Source organism: Myxocyprinus asiaticus, chromosome 35, assembly GCF_019703515.2.
Source record: "Myxocyprinus asiaticus isolate MX2 ecotype Aquarium Trade chromosome 35, UBuf_Myxa_2, whole genome shotgun sequence".
Lineage (NCBI taxonomy): Eukaryota > Metazoa > Chordata > Actinopteri > Cypriniformes > Catostomidae > Myxocyprinus > Myxocyprinus asiaticus.
The window spans coordinates 29,267,742-29,294,844 of record NC_059378.1 but is presented as its reverse complement, the minus strand read 5'-3'; the positions used below and the strand labels follow the sequence as shown (position 1 = coordinate 29,294,844).

General features: G+C 40.5%; 1 long non-coding RNA gene across 2 annotated transcripts; it reads left to right on the top strand.

Moving 5' to 3' along the window:
* Positions 1 to 9,001: 9,001 nt before the first annotated feature.
* Positions 9,002 to 12,748, top strand: LOC127425995 (uncharacterized). 2 transcript variants are annotated; one of them, XR_007894723.1, is made up of 5 exons: positions 9,002 to 9,613; positions 10,154 to 10,804; positions 11,669 to 11,828; positions 12,332 to 12,470; positions 12,619 to 12,748. It is a non-coding gene; the product is annotated as an uncharacterized LOC127425995 (long non-coding RNA). The 2 variants fall into 2 exon arrangements; XR_007894722.1 differs by having other exon boundaries at positions 9,002 to 10,804.
* The last annotated feature ends 14,355 nt before the right edge of the window (positions 12,749 to 27,103 follow it).

Below are 27,103 nucleotides of genomic sequence, written 5' to 3'. Positions count from 1 at the left end.
GAAATCACGCCCCATACATCCTTCCAAACCACGCCGATAAATGTCTGCACTGGAGGGAAAAGCTTAATTAGACATGGGGGGCGTGGTCATGTGTCTGTCTGCGGGAAAGGGAAAGCGGTAAGGCTCGTCATCTGGGCTGTAATTACTCTAACACCTGTCTCTCATTATAGTCATGGTGGAGGGAGACCTGATAAGGCTTGCCAGGGCAGCAGAAGAGAGAGAGTGGCAAGGAAAGACTGCATCTTACAGTTCCCTGAGCCCGATTTGAGTTGGCCACTGAGAGCCGTTTTACTTTATGTTTGATCTGTTTGTGTGTGATGGAAATAAATACTAACCTCAACTGTTCGCTGTCTCCTGACTCACAAACAAAGATCCTTTACACTTACTCAGCAGCAGGACAAGCTGGATCAGCACTCCACACAATGGCAGTGCTCCAGCAAATGGACGAGCACAGCTTTGATCCAGAGACATTCAAAGAGCTCCACACCGCTACAGACTTAGCGCTGCATGCCACGAAAGTCACTGTGCAGGCCATCGGCAAGTCCATGGGCAACCTGGCAGTTCCGGATCAACATATATGGCTGACCCTCACAGAAGTGAGTGATAAGGAAAAAGCCACTCTGTTGGATGCTCCAGTGTCTCCAGCCGGCCTTTTTGGCGGCACTATGAATACGTTTTCTGAGCGTTACGCAGGATTGGGGAGTAACAAAATACAGGTAACGGGATTACGTATTTTAAATACAAAATATATGTAACTGTTACAATTTAAATCATTGGTATTTAGAATACAGTTACATTCAAAAAGTATTTTGATTACTGAAGAGATTAGTTTGCATTTTATTGTCATTTTTTCATTTACTATTTAGTCCTTTCAGATGGAAAACATTTATACATATAAATGATGTGATCCAAAGTGCATTTGAACAGCGGTGAAACACTTTCTTATGATGTTTTACATTCATATGAGCAGACAGAGAAGTAAATTTGAAGTAAGTTTGGAGCAGAAGAAATATAAATAAACCTTGTGTAAATTGTCAGCTTTACGCTAAGCTAAAATGCTATTTCTAGCCATTTTACATGCACGTTACCAGGCACGATCATATTTTATTATCAAGAAAATTCACATTGGATCATAATTTCTTTTTTCTAGTAAGACCTTTGATATTAGGGCAAAAATCATATTCTTGATGATAATTTTTGTATTGCTTACCTGTAAAAATATCTAAAAATCCTTAAAACAAGATCAGTTTGATTTATCTTGTTTTAGAAACAACACTGCATAAGATATTTAGGTTTTTCAGAAAATTTATTTTTAACATGTATTTTGTCTTACTGTACTGGCAAAGTTTTTATAGTCAAAACAAGTGAAAAAATCTACCAGTGCTGAAGAAGTAATCCAAAGTATTTAGAATATGTTACTGACCTTGAGTAATCTAATGGAATATGTTACAAATTACATTTTGCAGCATGTATTCTGGAATACATTTCAAAAGTAACCCTCCCAACCCTGGCGTTACGTCACGACTCAGCAGCATATGAGACACTTTATGCCCAAACGGAGTACATCACAGCTGGTTCACCCTCGCTCTGTTTCGACCCAACTAAAAGCCCCATACCTGCTACCTCGCTGGCATCTGCGTATCAACACATGCAGCAAAAGCGCTCCTGATGGGCACAACCCTTTGAAGTGGAAAGCAGAGCCAGCGGTTCCCTCCGGGTCTGCTCCAAAAAAGGCTCAATTGGAGACACAAAACACTGTTCCCCATCTCCCCACTACTGTTTGTCGGGAAAGGAATATTGTCGTTCACAATATTGTTCAAAATGTTGTTTCTGTGTCTTGCGCTCAAATAAATGCAATAAAAATTGCAATAAGTGCAAAAAAGAATACAGCATTTGTTGCAAATGCACGAGATGCTCACACATTCTCAATAAAGAGCCCTTTTCCTCTTCAAAGCACACACATTATGCACAACCGCTTCCCTATAGTGAGAAACGCATTATACCATATGGTAAACAAACCAAATTGCTCTCTGTCCCGTTACGCGGATGCGTGGCAAACGGGTATTTCGGAATGGGTGCAAAAAACAATTGAACATGTTTATACGATCCAACTTGCACGCCGGCCACCCCGTTTCAACAGCGTCCTGTCTTCCATGGTTTCAGCCGAAGACGCGCCAGTGTTACGAACCGAAATACACAATCTCCTTGTGAAAAGCATGATAGAGATTGTGCCAAATTGTCAAGCCCAAAAAGGGTTTTACAGCCATTATGTTCTTGTCCTACAGAAAGACGGCAGGCTTCGGCCGATCCTGGATCTGAGACATTTAAATTGCACGCTCACAAATTGCCCATTCAAAATGATTACTCAGAAATGGATCTTATCGCATATACGCCCACATGATTGGTTTGCGTCGATATATCTGAAAGATGCATACTTTCATATCCAAATTGTACCACATCATAGGATGTTTTTGAGATTCGCGTTCGAGGGAACAGCAAATCAATTCAAAGTCCTGCCCTTCGGACTGTCTCTGGTTCCTCGCACATTCACAAAGTGCATCGATGCGGTTCTCGCCCCTCTGAGACTGAGCGGTGTGCGCATCTTGAATTACCGCGACGATTGGCTGTTACTAGCGCAATCAGAGGCTCTGTTATGCCAGCACAGAGACCTACTGCTTCAGCATCTAAACAGCTTGGTCCTCATTGTGAACTGGGTGAAGAGCACGCTCTCCCCCAGCCAACAACTCCACGAGCAGACACGCGCACATCACGAGCGAGCGCATTCAGGCCATTCTACAGTGTATGTCTCAGTGCAAACTGGGGAGAACACTTCCACTGAAGCCGTTTCAGAAAGCATTTTGATTTATGGCAGCGGCATCCCTATATCTCGACGCTGTATAGCTGCTTTAGCACGATTGACAGCTCCTGCATTTTACCAGTGTGGTGTCGCGCTGGGGCAAGTTGTCAGGCAGAAAGTGGTGACTACGGATGCTTCCAACACAAGTGACAAGTGACTTTTGGCACCTGGACAGGGGCGAAGAAAGCATGGCTCATCAACCGCCTAGAGCTATCGGCTGTATTTCTAGCCTTAAAGGCTTTTCAGTTAGAAATAGCGAACTGTCATGTCCTGGTTCGCTCAGACAACATGACAGTTGTGGCATATATAAACCGTCAAGGCGGAATTCATTCACCACCACTGTTGAGACTGACGCGTCACCTCCTCCTATGGAGCGAGCGTCATCTAATCTCCCTAAGAGCGACATATGTCCCAGGTCGCCTGAATTACGGCGCGGACCTACTGTCACACCAAGGGGTGATACCGGGCGAATGGAGACTTCATCCTCAAACTGTATTGAGGATTTGGGGAATATTCGGCAAAGCAGAAATCTATCTATTTGCCTCTGGTACTCGAAGTCACAAGCCCCGCTGGGAGCAGATGCAATGGCACACAAATGGCTGTTCGAAATGCAAATATGCATTTCCCCCGGTATGCCTGATTCACTCTGTCATATGCAAAGTCCGAGAGGACAAGGAAACGATTCTATTGGTTGCGCCGAAATGGCCCAACCAGCCATGGTTTCCGGAATGATGTACAGCTCACCATTGGAAATACCGCTGAGGAGGGATCTCCTCTCTCAGGCTCAAGGTACAATCTAGCCTCCCCAGCCCCAGCTGTGGAACCTGCATGTGTGGCCCCTGAACAGAGCGAGCTAAACACGCCAGAACTGACATTCAGTCAAACACCATTTTACAGGCAAGAGCACAGTCCACGAGACGCCTCTACGTGCTAAAATGGAAGGTGTTCACTGATTGGTGTCTCTCACATGGCAAAGACCCAGTAAACTGCCCCATACATGATATTCTTATATTTCTTCAAAAGTGATTAGACGCAGGACTCACTCCATCAATGCTCAAAATGTATGTGGCAACTATATCTGCATATCATGCACATGAAGCCGGCACCTCTGTAGGCAAGCATGATTTAATCATAAAGTTCTTTATAGGAACAAGACGATTAAACCCACCTCGGCCGATTCCAGTCCTGACTTGGGACTTAACTTTAGTCCTAAAAGCTCTCGCAGGGCCCCCCTTTGAGCATTTTGACTTGTGCATGCTATCCGTTAAAACCACACTACTGCTGGCTCTAGCCTCAGTAAAACGGCCGGTGACTTACATGCACTATCAATTGACAATTCATGTCTGGAGTTTGGCCCCGGTCTTTCAAGAGCCACTGTCAAACCCAGAAAAGGCTATGTGTCTAAGGTCCTAACCACGCCCTTCAGAGCGCAGGTGGTTCACCTTCAGGCCTTCTTCCCTCCTCCATTTAATTTGGATGAGGAACAATCATTGCATTTGTTATGCCCTGTGCGGGCACTACACGCATACATTGAGCGTACATGCCTGTTCAGACAGTTTGATCAGCTCTTTGTGTGCTATGGAGGGTGCACAAAAGGAATGTCCATCTCCAAGCAAAGACTTTCTCACTGGATTGTCGATACAATTGCCCTGGCTTATGAGTTGAAGGGTAAGACTTGCCCAATCGGTGTTAACGCACACTCAACTAGAGGCATTGCCTCCTCATGGGCATGGACGAACGGTGTGTCCTTACAAGACATATGTTTTGCAGCAGAATGATCCCTTCAAACCACATTCGTAAAGGTTTTACAACCTAGACGTAACATCTCTCCCTCCACAAGTCCTCTCTGTTTAGAGCGCTTGCTATCCATTGGGCTAAATATATATATATATATATATATATATATATATATATATATATATATATATATATATATATATATATATATATATTTATGCTCACTTATGCTTACCATAAGTCACAAGCATTTACATTATAAATAAACTAGTTACTCCATACTATATGACTATAGTTCATATATTCATCCTGAGTGCTCCCCTCCTGGCCCAACACAAGGGTCACTCACTGCAGCATACTCATGTCGGTCGCCGTCCCACAAGACATGCTTTCATTCTGGGAGGTTATATCGTGTAGTGCTGTGTGATGGGATTCTGTTCCTCATATGCATTCATAAACACAATGTCAAGTGTACTGAGTCGTAATGGAACATCTCGGTTACATACTTAACCTTGGTTCCCTGGGCCTCCTTCAAGACAAGAGGAAATGGTGTTTGTGCACCAAAACGGGCGGGGCTCAAACACCATAGCCAATATTAAAATATTGCTGTTATTGTAGATAGGTTTCAACTAGGTCGTGTGGAAGGCACAACCCATATGCATTAATAAACGCAATGTCTCGTTCCCTTCGTCTCAGGGAACCGAGGTTATGTACGTAACCGAGACGTTTGCACGTGATGACAACAGAAGTGAAATCACTTTGCTGCAGCCTGTCTGCCACTCAATAAAACAGGCATTACACTTTCAGGGGTGTTTTCAGCTTTTTGTCTGGAGCACAGATCCAGCAAAACAGTGTACCCTTATTGGGGATCTGGGGGCATGCTCCCCTGGGAGAAACTTTTTGCAAAAACGGAACTAAAGCATTTAATTCTGTTGACTTTAGGAGCAGCATTTTTACATATTCACAAGTATATATCTTGTGGAGCAATTAATGTAACTACGGGCTACAAAGAATTGCTTAAAGACTTATTCACACAGCACATCCAGCACTAGTAAAAGTTTCTCAAAATTAGCTACCTTTAAAAAAAAAAATTAGCCTGCTGTGGCAGGACCATGGTAAAGTGATGGTATCAGATGGTAATACTGCAGTACATTGATGTACACCATGGTATTTACATAGTACTCCAATGTGCATGTAAAAAAAACATGCATTGATAGTATTTGATACCTGTTTGGTTGGAAAATGGCTTTACCTTGAGTCATTCAAAAGCTGCACACGCAGGTGTTCAACTTATGGTGCGTTCATATCATATTGGAATTACTGTAATTACAAGATGGTAACTCGGAGGTTCTACTCGGAGCCGTTCACGTCCTCAGACCACGTAAGTTATTTATTTCTATGGCAACAATTCTAACGCCAAAACGGCTTTGTTGTTAATACCAGTAAAATGTATCACTTCATTAATTCACCTCTATATGTTTTTGTCAAATGTTTAAGAACAAAAAGAAATGGTGTGAAGGGTGAGCTGTGTGCACTTTGCTAGTTTTAATACTTTTAATGATATAAACCGATTCGATACACTCTGTTTCATAACTGTTCTAGGAGGTCAATATGTCAAAGAATTCAAAATCCTCTGGCTCTGGAGACATTAAAAGACACTTACGTGTGGGGTCTGGGTAGCTCAGCGAGTAAAGACGCTGACTTCCACTCCTAGAGTCACGAGTTCAAATCCAGGGAATGCTGAGTGACTCCAGCAAGGTCTCCTAAGCAACCAAATTAGCCTGGTTGCTAAGGAGGGTAGAGTCACATGGGGTAACCTCTTCGTGGTTGCTATAATGTGTGGTTCTCACTCTTGGTGAGACGCGTGGTGAGTTGTGCATGGATGACACCAAGAATAGCATGAAGCCTCCACACGTGCTACGTCTCCGCGGTAACGCGCTCAACAAGCCACTTGATAAAATGCACAGATTGACGGTCTCAGATGTGGAGGCAACTGAGATTCGTCCTCCGCCACCCGGATTGAGGCGAGTCACTACACCACCATGAGGACTTAGAGCGCATTGGGAATTGGGCATTCCAAATTGGGGAGAAAAAGGGGAGAAAAAAATAATGGAAAGCTTCCACCAACCATGACCCAAGCCTGGATCAGTCTGATTCTTAAAAAGGACAAAGATCCAAGCGAGTGTAAGAGTTACTGTCCAATTTCCCTGATCCAGCTAGACGTTAAAATATTGTCAAGAGTTATGACACCTCTTATACATATAGATCAGGTGGGTTTATTCGGGGCCGTAAATCTTCTGATAACATTAGGCGTTTTCATCATGTGGTCAGTGGCGAATGATCAGACTCCGGTCACTACCGTCTCACTTGATGCCGAAAAGGCATTTGATATGGTAGAATGGGATTATCTTTTTAAGATTTTGGAAATGTACAGGTTTGGGAATACTTTTATTGGGTGGATTAAGTTACTTTATAGACACCCGGTAGCGGCAGTTCAAACGAATTGATTAATTTAAGATTCTTTTACTCTGGACAGGGACACCCGGCAGGGTTGCCCTCTTTCCCCCTTATTGTTCTGTCTTGCCCTGGAACCATTAGCAGCCTCGATAAGAAAGGAGGATGATTTTCCAGGGGTAGTGGCGAGTGGCATGGCGCATAAACTTTTACTTTATGCAGATGATATTTTATTATTTGTCTCCGACCCTACTAGATCTATGCCTTGCCTCCACAGAATTATTAATTCCTTATCTAAGTTTTCAGGAAACAGAGTAAATTGGTCTAAATCCAAAGCTTTGGCTCTGACAGCGTACTGCCCAGTAACAGCTTTTCAGCCGGGTGCCTTCCAGTGGCCCAGACAGGAAATTTGTGTGATTTAGTTAGAGTTAATTTTGACCCTTTAATAAAAAGGTTTTCGAGCGATGTGGGCAGGTGGGCTTCATTACATTTATCTATGATTGGGAAGGTTAGTGTTATGGATGGTAAACATCCCAGATTACATTTCAATAAGTTACATAGGCCGATTGACAAGGTGGGCTAGGCCTACCCAAGATTTTGTTTTATTATTATGCATTCGGTCTCAAACATTTGGCTCATTGGTTGCTTCCACCTGAGAGAGCCCCTCCCTGGTTTTGTATTGAACAGGAAGTTCTTGCCCCTATTTCACCATTGCAAAGCCTTTTTATTAAACTTACTGGAGAAATTAAGTCACACCCCATTATCTCACATTTGCACTCGGTATGGACAAAAGTGTCCAGAGTGTTTAATTCAGACATTTATTTATTGCCTGAAGCATATGGCTGAACCCAAAATTATGTATAGTATTAATAAGTCCCCTTTCTGCTAATCAGAGTGGATTGTTTGGTAGGTCAATACGCTCTGTGACTTATATGAGAGTAGAGTGTTGAGATCCTTTGAAAATATGGTTCAATATTTTGGGATTCCCAGGTCTCAGTTCTTTAGGTATTTACAGCTGCACCACCTGCTCTTTACTATTTTTGGGAGTAGGATACACCCCCCCCCCCAAAGCGGCAAATACTCTGGGAGTGGTCATTAGGCATCAGTGTATTACTCCCTGCTAATTCAGAGTCTGGAGAAAGATTTAAATTTGATATTGGAGGAGGGAGTGTGGGCTAGGATTCTAAAAAATGTCAAGTCTACATCTAGAGATGCAAGGGTGCGCCTTAATGCATTTTAAGATTTTACATTGATTCTATTGGACCCCCTCTAGATTGTATAGGCTTGGTCTTAAAGACACAGCCACCTGCTGGTTATGCCAATCAGAAGATGGGGACACAACCCATGTTTTTTGGTGGTGTGTTAAGATCCAAGAATTTTGGTTGAGTGTTCAGAGTTTTATGTGTGACATATTGGGCACTCGAATTTCACTATTTGTATTGTATTGACTTTGTATTTTGGGCGATGGGGCGGTCATAAATTTTGGGGATAAACACATAAAAAACTGGGTTCTGACCAGCATTATGGTGGGCAGGCAAATTATTTTAAGGGGATGGAAGTCAGATAGGGCACCCTCATTTCCAGAGTGGTGTGCGGAGATGGGGAGAGTGGCTGCTTTTGAAGGGATGGCAGAATTCAGAATTTATTTGACAGGAAGTGGGGTAATTATCTGAGTTATCTGAGTTATCGTAGACTTTGTAAGTTCGAACCAGTCTGCTGTGTTGACCTCTTTCATCAGCAAGGCATTTCCATCCACAGAACTGCCCCTCACTGGATGTTTTTTGTTTTTGTGCACGATCTCCTGGGATTTTCACACACAACAGTCTCTAGAATTTACTCAGAATGGTGCCAAAAACAAAAAACATCCAGTGAGCAGCAGTTCTGTGGATGGAAATGCCTTGTTGATGACAGAGGTCAACACAGAATGGCCAGACTGGTTCAAACTGACAAAGTCTACGGTAACCGCTCTGTACAATTGTGGTGAGAAGAATAGCATCTCAGAATGCTATTCTGAGATTCAGGTTGGCGCTGTTTTGGCGGAACGAGGGGGACCTACACAATATTAGACAGGTGGTTTTAAAGTTGTGGCTGATATTGGACTTGTTTTCGTGACTCATCTACGCTTTTGAGTGGCTGTATTATCGGAGTGAGCCCGCTAGAGGGAAGCACAGGCTAATGATTCTTAAGTTCCTCTGACAAATGTCAAGCGCTGTAATGCTCTCCTCTTTACACTGATTTTATGACATTATAGTTATTAAAAGACGCTCAAATAATGTTAAAACACATTATTTAATGTGTATGAGAGATGTCACATCGCGAAAATACACAAATACGAAGACCTTGATAACACAACATGCTATCATCGTCACCACACACACACACACACACGCGCGCGCGCCCACGCTGCTCATATTCCAACACGCAGACTGGCTTTTCAAAATTTTACCTTCCGTTTTCTCATCTCCATGGCCACATCAGATGTATCTTGTGTTGTGCAGAGCGGAAGATCTCAAAGTGACCCGAGCACCCTTACCGACACTCGTGTCGTTTATATGAACAGCACAGGTGAGACCGTTATTTCACTATCCATGGAAAAATATTACAGCTGCGAATGCAATGCCAGTCTATAAAGTCTGATTTGAACTCAAATGGGCATTTGAGGAGCGACTGCGGTAGAGTTACATATGGAACAGCTGCTGCTTTGTAGAAAATAAAATAAAAATGCTGTTAAAACTGATAAGATGTCAAGATAGACATAAATTCTAGAGGCATTGCCAATTCAGTGGCTGATGATGTTGATGAATCATGATGATGAACTGCATCAATAACATACTTTGTTCATCCTTTTGCAATGCAAAATGTGTTGTGTTGTGCTGGTGCTGATGTTGCTGTGACGTGCTGGGGTTCCCCATGACTGATGAATGCTATGGGTTGCACCTTCTAAAATGCAGCTTGCCCAACATAATTTGTTAGATTTGGTAGTCTGGCACAAGGAACAGTTTACCCAAAATGCAAATTATGCCATCATTTACCCACTCATGTCTTAAAAAACCTTTATAACTTTCATTCACTGTCTGTCACTCACTCGACGTTATGTTGATGTAGTGACACTAGGGGTTCGCTCGAGAGCCCCAATCACCTTTGCTTTATTCAGAAGAACCGATCAAGGATCCCTTCCAAGGCATGTAAGTTTTCTTCGTAACCCTCACAAAAACGTACGGCATTTTTACATTTTCAATAAAACATCGTTTAGTATGTTTTTTTAAGTGATTTAAATTATGGATAATTATGATAATTATCATAAACCACATTTACAGCATAATACCCTTGTAATTACCAGTTTGTAACCTAAAAAAAAGTCGTAAACCACTTAAACCACTTTTTTTGTAGCTTTTTTTTATTTATTTATTTATTTATTTATTTTAGCTTTTTTCCACATTCTCTTTTTTCTTCTTAACTTTGGTGATTTCATCATGGAGGTTGTTTGTTTCTTTAATCCATAAAATTTAACTAAATTTGGTAATTAATGATTTAATTCATATAATCAAACAAGCTTAAAGTGGTTAAGGGAACTGTGGTTTTGAAGAAGAAGAAGAAGAAGAAAAAAAAAAAAAAAGAAAAAAACCCTCACCATCTCTGCTTTGAGTTTCAAGACATGCGAACTAGCTGCGACATCTAGTGACGACACTTGGTGGGCTTTTGGAGCTGCTAGATTAACCGCCAGAACAGCAGAAGAACTTCTAGCTTACTACCGCGGTGAGTATATTTTTGATAATCTAACATATAAAATAATTTTAATAAACCGTTCTACACATATGATATTGATGTAATGTTTATTTATAAGGAAGCTAAAATCGTGGGTTGGCAGATATAGCGCTAGATATACTCTTGATTATGGTGGCCAATTTAAAAGCTTATCACTTAATGAATCGACAGCCTGTCTGCTAATCTTCAACAGTTTTTACACTAAACAGTATACTTTTGTAGTGAACTATATATAGATAAAAATGCTGTTTAATAAGACAAGGTGGCGTAGAGAATGTTGCGACAGTTAGGACTCATTTTGAAATTATCACCAGCCTATATCAACAAATGTGTAGCATTACAATTTAATAATACATTTTGTATATTGTGTAAAGAAAATGTAAAAATCGATGTTTTTGATCAAATTAAAACGCTGAAGGCCGTGCACTGACGTTGGTGCCATATGATTGGTTTACATGACGTTACGCTTTCTCCAAAGGTAGAGCCGGTTGGTATCTCTTATCCAGACGTATCGGGGGAATTTGGCTATTAAAAATATAACATTCTAATTTAACTCTGCTCAAATGAACGAAATGACTTAAATAAACATTCGTTCATTTTGCTTAACGAGATTCAAAGATCCAAGTCAGTCTGGAGCCCTGATTTAGTATTTTATATATGTAATTAATTTAGATAACTTTGTAGACATCTGTTTTCACTTTGATATTAAGGGATTTTACTGTTAATTATTGTCATAAAAAACACATTTAATCTACTTTGATTCTGTGCTATAAGACACGAAAACTTCTTAGGAAGAGGAATACTTTATAATTTATAGGCACTGTACCATTTGTAACTAACAATACTGTCTTTCAGGTCAGCTATTTTGGGCTGGTAGGGGGTCTGATTGTAAAAGAAACTGTCTGGAGAATAATGCCAAAACTAATAACGAACCAACTGGTGAAGCAAATTAACTGGCGTGGAGTGAATGGGAATTATGGCTTTGAACCATTTGCCATTAAAGATGTTGTCCTCAGTAAGTTTTATTTGTGTATCATAGTGTTAATTCATTTTCATCGTTAAAGGAAACACATTTACGCTTTCTTGCCGAGAGTTAGATGAGAAGATTGATAACACTGTCATGTCTATATGCTAGATATGAAGCTGGCACCAGGAGATGGTTAACTTAATGCAGCGTAAAATAATAATATATTTTTAAATAATAATAATAAAAACAAATTAGTAATGAAAAAGAACCAATAAGAGTATCAATAAAGAACCATGTAAGGCATATCAATAAAATAAAGATAGAAATTCTAACAATATACACAGCTCTTTAATAAAGTAATTGTATTTCTTATCAGATTACTCGGTTAATCAATATAATAATCGGTAGAACACTTGATTACTAAAATAGCTGTAAGCTTTTTCAGTCTTTAAGCTAAGTTAGGATAACCAGCTTCATGTTTGAACAGGCAAACTTGTGCCATATTCGCCTGATTGATTAATTCTTTTTCTTTCTTTCTTTTTTTTTTTAAGAATCTGAGAAGAAATGCAAGTATTGCCAGTGCGTCGGACGGAGACATTGAAAAGTTCATAAAAAGATGGCTGCAGCTTGCATCTGACAGAGATGGGGGAAGAAGAGAACGTGCCCTAAAGCAAGCAAATTCTTTCTAAGGTGTGTTCCAAATGTTGTTACCATTTACCAGTTACCATTCATGTCTTCAGTCTGAAATTTCTGAGATCTATCTGACTATCTAACCATATGTGTCATTGTCTGTGCCCCCTCTTATCTCTCTCTTTCTGTCAATCTGTCCCTCATTTAGGGTACACTTACTTGAGGAGGGTCCTGAGGTTTTCTCATTTTTTTGTTTTGCATTTGTTCATGCCAGTTTTTGCTAGTTCATATAAAGCTGTATGTTAATGTAAGGGTTCAAATAAATTATCATATTTCTCATATTTTCATGGTGTCATTTTTACTTGGGGAAAAGGAGCACATATGGATGTTATGAAGCAGGCATGGGGTAATACATGGGGTAGTAGGTGGGGTTGCCATGGAAAAAAAGAGGGTGAAAGGGCCAAACCCTCAATCCTTGTAAACTTGACATATTTTCAAAATTCTTAAGGCCAATATAAACTAATTTGTTTAAGCTTATAGTCCCCCTCCATTCCAGTTTGTTTTGCTTATTGTTTCTTCATACAGATGTTTAAGCTGATGTAATGACGTATGTTCAGTGTTGCCAGAAGGCTCTGAGCTCACCTAAAATCTGAGTTTAAGGCATGTATCTGCGAGGAGGATTTGACCGTCACAAATAGTTTAGAGCCAATCACGGTAAAGCATAACACCTACAGTATACAAGCGTGAAACTTAAAGCCTCCACATTTAAAGCCTCCAAAGCCTCACAAACACTGAATAGATTTTATATTGAAAAAAGCTTCCATTCTGCTGTTCAACTTTTGAAATGAAAAATACTTGCATATTAAGTTTGGTTACAATTTAAGATGTAATTGTTACAGTGTAATTATACATTTAAGTACTAAGTAATATTAATTAACAACATGTACTTACTATAGGGTTAGGGTTAGGAATACAGTTTGGTTTAGGGTTAGTTGCATGTAATTATGCATAATTTACTGTTATTACTACAGTAAGTACATGTAACAAGGACACTGTAAAGTAAAGTGTTATATTTTTTTCTTTTTAAGAAGGTGGAAGTAGATGCCATCTTATGGATTTTAACAAGGTAATAGAATGTCGTTTTGTGGAAAAACAGAGAAAAATTATTCAAAGCTCTGTTTTTATATAAAAACTGGAAGGAGTCTTTATTAAACAACATACATTTTAGTTTTTGGTAACCAATTCATTACAAGAAGAGTTACACTGAACACAAAAATGTTTTCAATTCTGTTTTAGATTAAGTGCATGTATATACTTAATTTAGCAAACAAGCTAATATTGCTTTGGCAAAATGTCTTAGGTTGTTCTTATTATATAAATGTATAATATATTTTGTATTTCCTATACATTTCCCTTTGGTACCCAGACTCGGGCCAGTACCGGCTAAATGTAAAATTTTTGTTGCCGTGATTGTGGCCCTATGCCGGCAGTGTCGGCTCAGTTTTAGCACCCGGACTCGGGCCAGTGTACTTGGGCTGATTCTGGGGCGTCATTCATTGCCGTGTTTCACAAGAGTCCGGCAACAGCAAGTGGGCTGAGTTATTTCTTCTGGCCTGCCAGATCTGGGCCATTATCGGGCCAAAACGTTTTGGCTACCTGGATAGGACCGACCCAGGGCTTATGCAGGAACTGCGTACCGCAACCGACCTTGCTCTATGGGCGACAAAAGTCACGGTTGCACCCAATACTGGATCTGCGTGCCTCGAACAGAGCCTTACACAGGCTTCCATTCAAGATGTTGACGCAGAAGCGCATCCTGATGTCTGTATGACATCAGGATTGGTTCGCGGCCATCGACCTGAAGGACGCGTACTTTCATGTATCGATCCTTCCTTGACACAGGCCCTTTCTTCGGCTTGCCTTCGAGGGACGAGCATACCAGTACAAGGTCCTCCCTTTCGGTCTGTCCCTGTCTCCTTGCATCTATACCAAAGTAGCAGAGGCGGCCCTGGCCCCGCTAAGGGAGAAGGGCATTTGCATCCTCAATTATCTCGACGACTGGCTGATCCTAGCTCACTCACAAGATCTATTGTGTGTGCACAGGGACCTTGTGCTTCAACACCTCGACCGACCGGGGCTTCAGGTCAACTGGGAAAAGAGCAAGCTCTCCCCTGCGCAGAGCATCTCTTTTCTCGGTATGGAGTTGGACTCGGACACCCTGATGGCACGCCTTATGAACGAGCATGCACAGTCGGTGCTGACCTGCCTGAGAACCTTCAGGCAGAAGGTAGAGGTCCCGGTGAAACAATTTCAGAGGCTCCCCCTCGGGTTGATGCGTATAAGACCGCTCCAGCACTGGCTACAGACATGAGTCCCGAGGTGGGCATGGCGCCATGGCACCCAGCATGTGACTATCATGTCACGGTGCTGCCAAACGTTTCCCTTAGAGCAGGTCTCGAGGTGCGTCGTGGTCACGACGGATGCCTCGAATTCGGGCAGGGGCGCTGTGTGCAACGGGCAGGCAGTATCTGGGCTCTGGACAGGGCCCCGCCTGCAATGACACATAAACTGCCTAGAGTTGCTGGCAGTATCACTGGCCCTGTGGAGGCTTCGGCCAGTGATTCAGGGTAAGCATGTGTTGGTCCAGACAGACAACACAGCGACTGTGGCGTACATAAACCGCCAGGGCGGCGTATGCTCACGTCGCATGTCGCAACTCACCCGCCACCTCCTCCTTTGGAGTCAGCAGACGTTGAAGTCTCTGCAAGCCACTCACCTCCCGGGCATCCTCAACCGCGCGGCGGATGCGCTCTCATGGCAAGTAATGCTCCGTGGAGAGTGGAGACTCCACCCCTGCGCAGTCCAGCTAATTTGGACCCTGTGTTTCCCCTCGTCAGAGCTCTGCTCTGCCTCGGCCACTGTTGCTGTGTACTCTCTCTGTAGATAGGGTCCTTCCCAGTGGCATCATTACATATGTGAACTTCCCTGTTGGTAAGTCCATGTGACGTATTCTTCACATGTTAACCTCCCTCTGGAAGGATGTGGTCTCCGTAGTGCTCTCCCTCCTGGAGAGGGAAGAGCATTTCCCCAGCGTTATTCTAGCAGGTGCTCAGCAGGAAATTGCTTAATATAAAAATCAGGAAAGGCCACCGCCTGTAGCTTCCTCAGGTAAGTGCCTCCTCCCACCCTTATCAGGACCAGGGAGACGCCTTACCTAACTCGCTGGAAGGTCACGACGTGGTCGAGCGCTTGCTCTGAGGCACACAGAAGCCTGCCTGTGTCCGCTCTTCCATACCTCGCGACACGGTTCAGCGCCTGCGGCGTTTCGTATAGGCACCCCTAGTGTCAATACATCGACACAACATCGAGTGAGTGACAGACAGGGAACATCTTGGTTACTGATATAACCTCTGTTCCCTGATGGAGGGAATGAGATGTTGTGTCCCTCCTGCCGTGGTACTGAACCGACCGCTGACATGGCCGGGACTCTCTCTCGGCTCCTCAGCACAACTCTGAATGAGTGGTGCACACCATCTCCTTTTATACCCGTATGTCCGGGGCGGAGAGTGGCATGGAAATTCCACTCAGCAATTTTCATTGGCCTTTTCTGAATAAAGCAAAGGTGATTGGGGCTCTCGAGTGAACCCCTAGTGTCACTACATCGACACAACATCTCGTTCCCTCCATCAGGGAACAGAGGTTATATCAGTAACCAAGACGTTTTCAGTGGAACACCAAAGGAGACATTTTGAAGGATCTTTACACAGCTCTTTTCCATAAAATCACAGTTCATGGATACTACTACATCTATCAAGCTCCAGAAAGGACCTAAAAGCACCATAAATATAGTACATTTGTAGTACAGCCATGTTGCAAGTTTTCTGAAACGTAATAGCTACAATAGCTTGTGTGGGACAAAGACAATGTACAGTCAGGTGTCATAGAATCACATTACTATACCAACATTTGTTCATCTTGTACATATTGTCAAGGTGAAACAAGTAGTTTTTTGAAGGGGCAAGTGAAAGAGAATTTTATTTGCCTGAACGGACAAGCAGACTGATTAAAACAAAAATAACAAAAAATCTGCTATATTTGTGATAGCCTAGGCCTGTGTCACTTATTAGAAAGTTCATATTCTTATTCTGCTGTTGAAAGTAATCCAGAGCACATAATTTTATAATTCGCAAGCGATCTAGTAACAACTGCGCCCTGTTTGAATGACAGGCAGTGTATGTTCCGAAAAACGTAGCGTAAATGCACGCTAGTACGTGCCTGAACAGTCAAATACATTTCAAAATTCCGCCAAAATGCCCATCTTGGTGAGATATTCATGAAAACACAGAGAGTGATGTCTAAGGTGAACGTAAACAGCAGAGAAAAAAAGCGGATTTGTATTAAAATGTTGGACTCGTAAGTATAAATGTAAGCTAATAGACCTGCTGCTGTCTAGTGTGTCATTATAATAATCAAACAACCATAACAAGAATATGAGAAAAACACTCACTGCTTTTGACTGGGTTACTAAAGTAGCTTTAAAAAGTATTAATGTATTATATTCATACAGTGAAGACCAGTAGTAGTTTTATGTTGCATTTCATTCTTAATGTTTACTTGAATACTTGATACTGCTGTTAAAAACTTTTAAAGCTGTTAAAAAAAAGAACTGAATTTTCTTAATTTGTATTTTTTGTTCTATTATATTTAATCTATTTCTATTCATTGCTGTTTTTTTATTGTTATTTTATTACTGACTGTTTTTAGTCTTGAATAATTACTTAAGAACTTGAAACCATTCTTCCATAATTACCATATTAGTTAGTGTTATTATTTGTTGTGGTTTTGAAGCTGGTGTTGAGAATTGTCAAATTTCACTCCTGACTACTGAAATTTTTGTATTGTGATAATGTATAGCATTTATTGTACATCAAATCAAATCAAATCACATTTATTGTCACACAGCATTATACACAAGTGCAATGGTGTGTGAAATTCTTGGGTGCAGTTCTGATCAATATAGCAGTCATGACAGTGATGAGGCATATACCAATTTACAATAACATCAAATTAACACAACACAATTTAAAGTCTAATATACACATAATTACACACAACAATATACAAATAATAACATACACTGTACAGTATACAATACGCACAATGTAGATTATTCAATACACATTATTCAATAAAAATAAAAAAGTATATATAGTAGTATATATAGAATGTACAGTAGGCTGTATTGTACTGTATTGACATTCAGGCTGTCGGTTGATAGTAAGTTGTTAAGAGAGAATATATATAATAATAATATAATTTAAGACAGTCCGGTGTGAGATATAAGAGTGAGAGTAATAAAGTGCAGTGCTGATGTATTTTGATCGTGGGAGATCAAGAGTTCAAAAGTCTGATTGCTTGGGGGAAGAAGCTATCATGGAGTCAGCTGGTGTGGGCCCTGATGCTGCGATATCGCCTGCCTGATGGTAGCAGTGAGAACAGCCCATGGCTCGGGTGGTTGGAGTCTCTGATGATCCTCCGAGCTTTTTTCACACACCGCCTCATATATATTTCCTGGAGGGAGGGAAGCTCACCTCCGATGATGTGTCTGGCAATTCGCACCACCCTTTGCAGTGTTTTGCGGTTGTGGTCTGTGCTATTGCCGTACCAGGCGGAGATGCAGCCAGTCAGGATGCTCTCTACAGTGCAGGTGTAGAACCGTGTGAGGATGTGGCGGTTCATTCCAAACTTCCTCAGCCTTCTCAGGAAGAAGAGGCGCTGATGAGCCTTCTTCACAATGACTTCAGTGTGGATGGACCATGTGAGTTCCTCAGTGATGCGGACACCCAGGAACTTGAAGCTGCTGACTCTCTCCACTGGTGCTCCATTGATGGTGATGGGACTGTGTTCTCTGTCTTTTCTTCTGAAGTCCACCACAAGCTCCTTTGTCTTACTGACGTTGAGGGAGAGGTTGTGCTCCTGACACCAGTGTGTCAGAGTGTGCACCTCCTCTCTGTAGGCTGTTTCATCATTGTCAGTGATCAGACATACCACCGTCGTGTCATCAGCAAACTTAATGATGGCACTGGAGCTATGTGTTGCCACACAGTCATGTGTGTACAGGGAATACAGGAGTGGGCTGAGAACACAGCCTGTGGGTCTCCAGTGTTGAGGGTCAGTGATGAGGAGATGTTGCTGCCTATTCTAACCACCTGGCGTCTGCTTGACAGGAAGTCCAGGATCCAGCTGCACAGTGAGCTGTTTAAGCCCAGAGCCCGGAGTTTCTCATCTAGCTTGGAGGGCACTATAGTGTTGAATGCTGAGCTGTAGTCTACAAACAGCATTCTCACATAAGTGTTCTTTTTTTCCAGGTGGGAGAGAGCAGTGTGTATTGTAGATGCAATGGCATCATCAGTGGAGCGGTTGTTGCGGTAAGCAAACTGCAATGGGTCAAGAGAGAGAGGCAGCAGAGAGCAGATGTAATCTCTGATTAGTCTCTCCAAGCATTTGCTGATGATGGGGGTCAGAGCAAAAGGACACCAGTCATTTAAGCAAGTTATTTTTGATTGCTTTGGAACAGGCACAATGGTGGATGTTTTGAAGCATGTGGGGACTACGGACAAAGAGAGGGAAAGGTTGAAAATGTCTGTAAAAACACCAGCCAGCTGGTTCACGCACGCTCTGATGACGCGGCCCGGAATGCCGTCTGGGCCCGCGGCTTTGCGGATATTCACCCGTTGGAAGGATTGGGTTACATCCGCAACAGAAACGGAGCTTCGGCCACGAGAGCTCTCTCCGCGAAGGCGGTGTTATTTCCCTCAAAACAAGCATAAAAATTATTTAGCTCATCCAGGAGAGAGGCAGCGGTGTTCATGGTGGAGTTTTTATTCCCTTTAAAGTCCGTGATGATGTTAATTCCCTGCCACATGCTTCTAGAGTTGGTGGTGTTAAACTGTCCTTCAATCTTGTTCCTGTACTGGCGTTTTGCTGTTCTGTTTTTCGGACGGCATAACTGGCTTGTTTATGCTCCTCCGCGTTCCCGGAATTAAAAGCGGAGGTCCGCACATTAAGTGCCACGCGAACATCGCTATTTATCCATGGCTTCTGGTTCGGATTGATCCGTGTTGTTCTGGTCGGAACAACGTCCTCCACGCACTTTTTGATGAAACACATTACGCTATCAGCGTAAACCTCGATGTCATCATCAGAGGCGGACCGGAACATCTCCCAGTCCGTGTGATCAAAACAGTCTTGTAGCATACAGTCTGATTGGTCCGACCAGCACTGGATCGTTCTGAGGGCGGGTGCTTCCTGTTTCAGTTTCTGCCTGTAAGCGGGCAGAAGCAGAATGGAAGAGTGGTCTGATTTGCCAAATGGTGGGCGGGGGAGGGATTTGTAACCATCCCGGAAGGGAGAGTAGCAATGGTCCAAAACCCGGTCCCCTCGTGTATTGAAACTAATGTGCTGGTGGTATTTTGGTGCGACTGATTTGAAACTGGCTTTATTAAAGTCCCCGGTCATGCGGCCTCAGGGTGCGCGGTTTCCTGCTCACTTATACTCCCATACAGTTCCTTGAGTGCCCGGTCTGTGTCGGATTGTGGCGGGATGTACACAGCATTGATAATGACCGCTGTGAATTCCCTCGGTAGCCAGAACTGTCGACACAGAAGCATGAGAAATTCCAGATCAGGAGAGCAGAAAGACGTGATATGGTAGATCTTGCTGCAATAACATGATGAAAAAGTAGATCTCATTCCACAGAAGTGTGAGCATCCCTGTTGTAAATGATGGCAATGGAGGCTTTTCTTTATTTGACTACCATACATAACATAAAATAATTATCATATGACAATAGCCTCCTCCCCTACCCAGTGCAGTTTACATTTCTGTCGCAGAGAATTGAGTTGATTGCATAAGTACACTATTAAGTTGGGCATCAGTCATAATTTTAGAAAAATATACAATATAAACTTTGATATGTTACTTGAGCATGTAACTTAAATGTCCTTTTTTCTCCTGTCGTGAAATTAACACTAGAGGCGCTATAAACACCAGTGAATTTTATTCCCTTTCACACAAATCACCAGTAAAACTGCAGATTATCTGTACATAAACACATACTTCTCACCCTGTTGCTCACACAATGCTATCTTATGACATCTAAACACTTTTACTATAGAACATGACTTATAAGGTGATACATTTGAATGTTTGCATTACATAATCAGCTGCATTTACAAGCTTAAATTGCACAGTACCTCAACTGATAGAGTGTTGCACCTGTGATGCAAAGGACCGGGGTACAAGTCCTGATGAGTGCGTGAGTGGACACGTGAGTCAAAAGTGTCATAAAAGCACCACAAATGATGTGTTTGCTGCAGTGATTGCATTTTTCATCTGTCATTTGCTTTTTATGAAACTATCTGTTAGGTTTAGGTTTAAGGTTTAGGGTTGGGAGACAGGTTTTGTTGATTTAAAACCTGATAGAGCATTAACCATAAAAAAAACATCTGTTGGGGAAAACTTTAACTCGCTTTTAGCGCCATACGGTGGAAATGTTTCACCACTGAACTGCAGCGATACATGTATGGAGGCATGTAATATAATTTTGCAAAAATGTTGCCAAAGCAATGGTGTCATTTATGGGTGGGACATGTCCCTACCACTTTTGCCTTGGACAATTTTGTCCCTACGACTTTTTGTAATAGCTTTCGTCAGGTAAGTGTGTAATGCAGAAGAAACATTGTCAGTTCTTGAGCAGGACTTTTCATTATTTTGAATGTTATGATATGTGGTCGTTGCGGCTGTTATAAGTGATGTTGAGCAGCAGGTGTCAGAGGCAATGTTCTCTCGTGTATACATACCGTTCTACAGCTCTTGCTCTTTTCCAGTTAAATTGCAAAGCAAAATGCAAAAATATGTGTAATTGATTTATGATATACATCCACTGACGTACAGTTATACTTGGGCGGAAAAGAAACGGGAACTCCCTGTACTTGAGACGAAAACTTTACCACATGACCAATAAGTCACCAAGTGGGACTTTAGTGGATGCATGTATTCATCCATAGACTAACAAACTCCCAGGAACAACAGTTGTAGATATAGGGATAAAGTTATCTAATAAATTATGTAATTAATGCATACATAATTATTAGAGCTATCAGAACACACACACACACACACACACACACACACACACACACACACTAGAGCCCTTCTACCAAGCTGAGCCTACAAGCTTAGCATAAAATTGCATAATATGGTGGTCCCATAAACATTCTATAAGCAGTAATATCGTTACATGCTAGTTGACCATTACACTCTCTCCTATGATAGAGCCGCGGAGGTTGTTATCTCAGTAAATAAAATAATCTCTATTCACACACACACACACACATACACACACACACACACACACACAAAACAGCGCTTCCGTGATTAAATGATGGAGAAAGGACCTCTTAATGCTATTTTATGTACAAAACAAGCACAGATGGGACTTGTGATAGGAATCAATTATTTTTCAGCCAAAGTAAGGCGCATTTTAATTACCACAGAAACACGTCAAGTCTTAAATATCAACAAAACACATATACAACGTTTTTGTCTGCAAACAATCTTCATGTGGAGTTCAAAGCACTGCTTACCTTGATACGAATCATGAACACGGCTTCATGATTGCTGTAGAAAAGTGGATAGCCACAGTCTATCGGCAGATTGTGGAGGATTTTTTAGTTTAAGAGATTTAATGCCCATTGCAATGGAAATGCAACCTATATGGAGACTAGTGGTCAACCTCCCACTTAGACTTGGGAAACGTTTAATGTTACTTGAATTGAAGCTATTTTAGTGCATTTCTATCTTTATAATGTGGAAGGCTTTGTTTGGAAAATGTTAATAGATCATTATCTTGTTACATTTTGTTTTGTTTTCTTTCCTAAGATAGGAATAAATGCATTTTGACAGGAAAAAAGTATATATAGTGTCAAATTTCAGCACTTTCAAAATCTGCGATTAATCACATTTAACTACAAACAAATTATGCATTTAATCCCCATTAAAACATTTAATTGACTGACAGCACTAATTATTATGTATATTGGAGTGCTTTTATTGATCATCAAGAATGACTATTTATCACAAAAAGAAAATATTATATTAATACATTTTTGGAAATTTTCAACCTAATTAATATTCATGAGTTTTGTGACATCACAAACCCTCTCCTCCCCAAAACTGTCAACATAGTTACATAATTTTCATGAGATCAGGCTTTAAATTTAAGTTGCTATTCACTGAAAATCTTCCTCTCTGGGAAAGCCTTCACATTTCCTTCTACATTTCGCACGTTTGGACGTTCGGGTACGACACACATGAGAACCATGTTTGAACCTGCAGAGGGTAAGATTAGCTACTTAAGTTTCACTCTGTTTCACTTAAAGCTATTGCATGGCTTCAGATGACTTGGAATATAGCACACAAGCAGCATAGACTACTTTTAGGGGCTCTTTGGAATTTTTGGTACTTTTTGAAGCTTGACAGACATGGTCATTATGAACTGTACTTGTATGCAAAAGAGAGGCATAAGGACTCTTTAAAATCTTTCTTTTTTCGTTCCACTAGAAAATAACAGAATATGGGTTTAGAACAACATGTGGGTGAGTAATTAATGCTATAATTTTCATTTTCTTTTTTACCTCCATGTGCAAAAACCGGCCTCCTCTGTCTTTGCCCAGCAGCACACTCCACTAATTATAGCTGTGCATCACTGTCTTTGACTGACCTTTAGTTGCATTGAATAATATGCAATACATTGTGATTCATCCTCCTGCTAGAAGGACAAATAAACAAAAGATGAGCTGTCATATTTCAGCTTGCAAAGAGGTGTTTTTAATAGCTTCATTAAAGGGGACAAACACAGTTCACTGTGTCTATCACGTAAACAGGCACGGTTTATCACAAAGACCATTTCCATTCTAACAATTGTTTCACAAGGATAAATTAGTGACTGGAGCTTTTCATGAGATGTAACCAAGGCCGTAACCACCTAAGACATTGAGTGGGACATGTCTTTTAAATTAGATTTCAGATTAGAATCTTGAATATTGGGTTACATCTTTGGTAGTAAGTGTTATTTGTATATTTTTTTTTACAACAGACTTCAGAATTAACGCAACTTCAAAGTTGGTAGCACTGTGGTGGTGAAAAAAAAGGCATCTTTGTGTGATGCAATAAAAGTTTACTTGTTTCATTTTTTTTACTTTTTTCATGATATTTGTGATATCAATATTTATTGTCTCTTATAGATGTAAACAACATATGTTATAGCTAAAGGCCTCTTATATAAAGTGTGAGTAATGAGTAAAGCCTTATTTTAACTCACTTCTCTATCGCTTCTCTTAGTGTATTGCATTTTGAGATTTAGCAGACTGCAGTATTTATTAGTGGAAACTCCCTCTCCCTGAAAGGCTAATATGGAATTAGTGATTGAAATGTGTTAAAAGCTCTTTGTTTGTACATAGACAGCTGTGAACATTTATCCTTGGATTTAGAACTGATCACTTGATGCTGTTCTGGTAATGTACCAATGATATAAAACTGGCCCACTGAGCAATAATTATGTGCAATACACAGCTTAGTCTATTTATATTCATCCAACATACCCTACCTCTTCTGCCATACATTCCCTTGCACCTGTATATAACAGATTTGTATTTGTACATACGTATATATATATATATATATATATATATATATATATATATATATATATATATATATATATATATATATATATTTTTTTTTTTTTTTTTTTTTTTTTTGCCTTATTGTGTATTTCTATATATACTTAAATTTTCTATTCATTTTAATTTTTTATTCTATTTTTTATTATTATCTCTGCCTTGTTGTTGTATTTGTGCACTGGAAGCTTCTGTCACCAAGACAAATTCCTTGTATGGGTAAGCATACTTGCCAATAAAGCTAATTCTGATTCTGATATAATATTTGTTGACAGTTACTTAACTGAGCTAGCTGAGATACTTTTGTTGAAAACATTTCCTGACAAATTGGTCAGTTAGTATTAGTGGTCAACTGATATGTGTTTTTTCAATGACTGATGCCGATATTGACATATAGAGAGCAGGGTGGCTGATGTACATAATTCCAATTTACCTAATGCAATTTAGTAATATTAAACGGGACATTTCATAACTCTGGGAATTAAACAGGGTATCTGCAGGTTCGAAGGAATGAAATCAGTGGCGATTTTAGGGGGTGGCCAGTGGTGGCCTGGGCCACCCTTGAAATCTCATTGGCCACCCTGTGGCCACCCCAGAACTGATTGGTAGTTCATCATGTTCATCAACACAAGAACGAAGAACCAATAGAAACACCTGTCAATCAAAGATGACATCTCAGGTCATTTGTTGATTTAGAGCCACACTGACCCAGGGTCAGTTTTATATTTCTGACCATTATAGTAGTGGTGGGACTGAAGCTGTGTGAGCTGATCTTTGATCAGTGGGGGGAGGGGCAGGCCACGGGTGGCCAGGCAGGTGCCGCAGGTCGTGGGCAGTGGGCGCCAGGTCTGGAGTATAATGGTCGGTCAGAAGCACGAAGCTGACACGAGCTAGCGTCTACCTCCAACTTCCAATGAGTTGACGACGTCGATTTGTGGTCAAAAAGAAAGCTGTTATTTGAGAGGTATGTTCATTTAATCTAACGTTTAATTTATCCCGAATTTCCATGTGAATGTGAAAACATTTTTTCAGTAGCTAGGTTAAAGAGTAAGCTAGACCCTGCACCACATTCAGCATGTTATCTTTATATTGACATGAAATATGAAATGCCATGTTTTCTGATTTAATGACGGAAGTGTGTAAAGCATTTTACAGATGTATATGTTCAATAGCTAAAGTTATATATATGGCTAACCTGTGTGTGAAATGGAAGGGTTTGTGCTGTTACTGTACTTTAAATCTTTACATGAGGTATTTATGAGCTCTTTATGTGTATTATTGGTCAGTAAGACCAATAAAATCTTCAAAGTTTTTATACCTTATTTGACATTTTAAATATTCAGAGGCAGGGCAAATTGCACTTAAATGCTGCAAATGATTTGACTAACTATTTTATTTGGTAATATTCAAAGTAATTGAAGCTATCAGAACATGTGGAAAATAAACCTGAGTAGACACTGTAAATAGAGTTTTGTTTTTTACTGTATTAAGAGCTCAATCTGCCATTTTGGGGTGTCATGTGTATTCTGTTGATTCATGTCTTTTATTTTGAAATTCTAGTTCCTGTTTCATGTCATGTGTTCCTGTTTCTCTTGTTATGTGATTTCTGTTTTCCCTCCATGTTCATGTGTCATGTTTTCATTGGTTTATTGTTTAATTATCTTGTTATCAGTTCTGTTTGTTCATTGGTTTATGTTCTCCCATGTCTTGTATTTAAGCCCTCATGTTTTCATTGTCTAGTTATCAAGTATTGAATGTGATGGTATGTGTTTGGTACGGTCAAGTCAAGTTTAGTCCATGTTTTGTTTTGTAGTCAGGGTTATTGGTGTTCATGTTTGTAAATAAACTGCACTTGGGTTCTTCATCTTCACGTCATTGTCAGCAGAGCCAACAACGTTACATGGGGTTTCAAGACAGACACCTATAAGCCCTTGTAGCCAATTTCACACACTGATTTGTACCCAATTTAACAATATTTCTGCTGGACAGTGCAGTTATAGCTAATAAATGAATGAATAATTGATTGAATGATTGAATTGCGCCTCAATCAGTTATCACCTGTACTTGTATCTTTATATGATTATACACTATACCTGATGTTATACGCAGATTAATTCTCTACAATGAGAATATCTCTTAAAAATGTGTAACTGACTTTTCCTAAACAATTACTGATTTAAAAATGGATATGTTAAAATAACCAGAGATTCCAAGAAACTGTAATAGGTTGAAATAGAACAGGAATAGAGAACTGTCAAATGTCAAAACAACAGTCTGATTTTGAATACAAACAATTCAGTGAATGCTAACATGAGTTTAAGAATTCATTTATTCTACATGTGTAGATGTTGAAGCAAAGCAATGAGATATTTACGCATTTTGATCATATGCCATTCATAAAGGTTCTCCCGGTATCGCCACCCCACACTAGGTCTGTGCCACATCTTGGCCACCCCAGTAAAAATGTCCTGGATACGCCACTGAATGAAATGTAAAACTTTTTAAGGCCAAATAAAAAATGTAAGACCACTTTCACAAAAAAAACAACAAAACAAAACAAAGCAAAACAAAAAGAAACACATTAATTCATTAGCTGGTAAATACAAAACCACTGAGACTACTTTAATGTCTCTGGACATGTTTTTTTTTTTTATATATATATTTTATTGTGCATTTATGTGTTAATAAGTTAATACAACATTAAAACTCTAAATGAAATCATTAAGAATGCATGTAGCCTACATTGTGAACCTTCTCTTTAGTCACTTGCTTTCCAGCAAGACGTGATGCAATAGACCAATATTTTGGCAACGTCACCACTTATGTCAAACATGGAAGTGTTGGCAAAAACCATGCGCAAAAAATAAATGTATTGGATTACACTGTTGAAAAATGATTCCGAGGGCTCTAGTTGACTGCTGTGGCTTCAAGATCATCAACAGAGCTGACTGG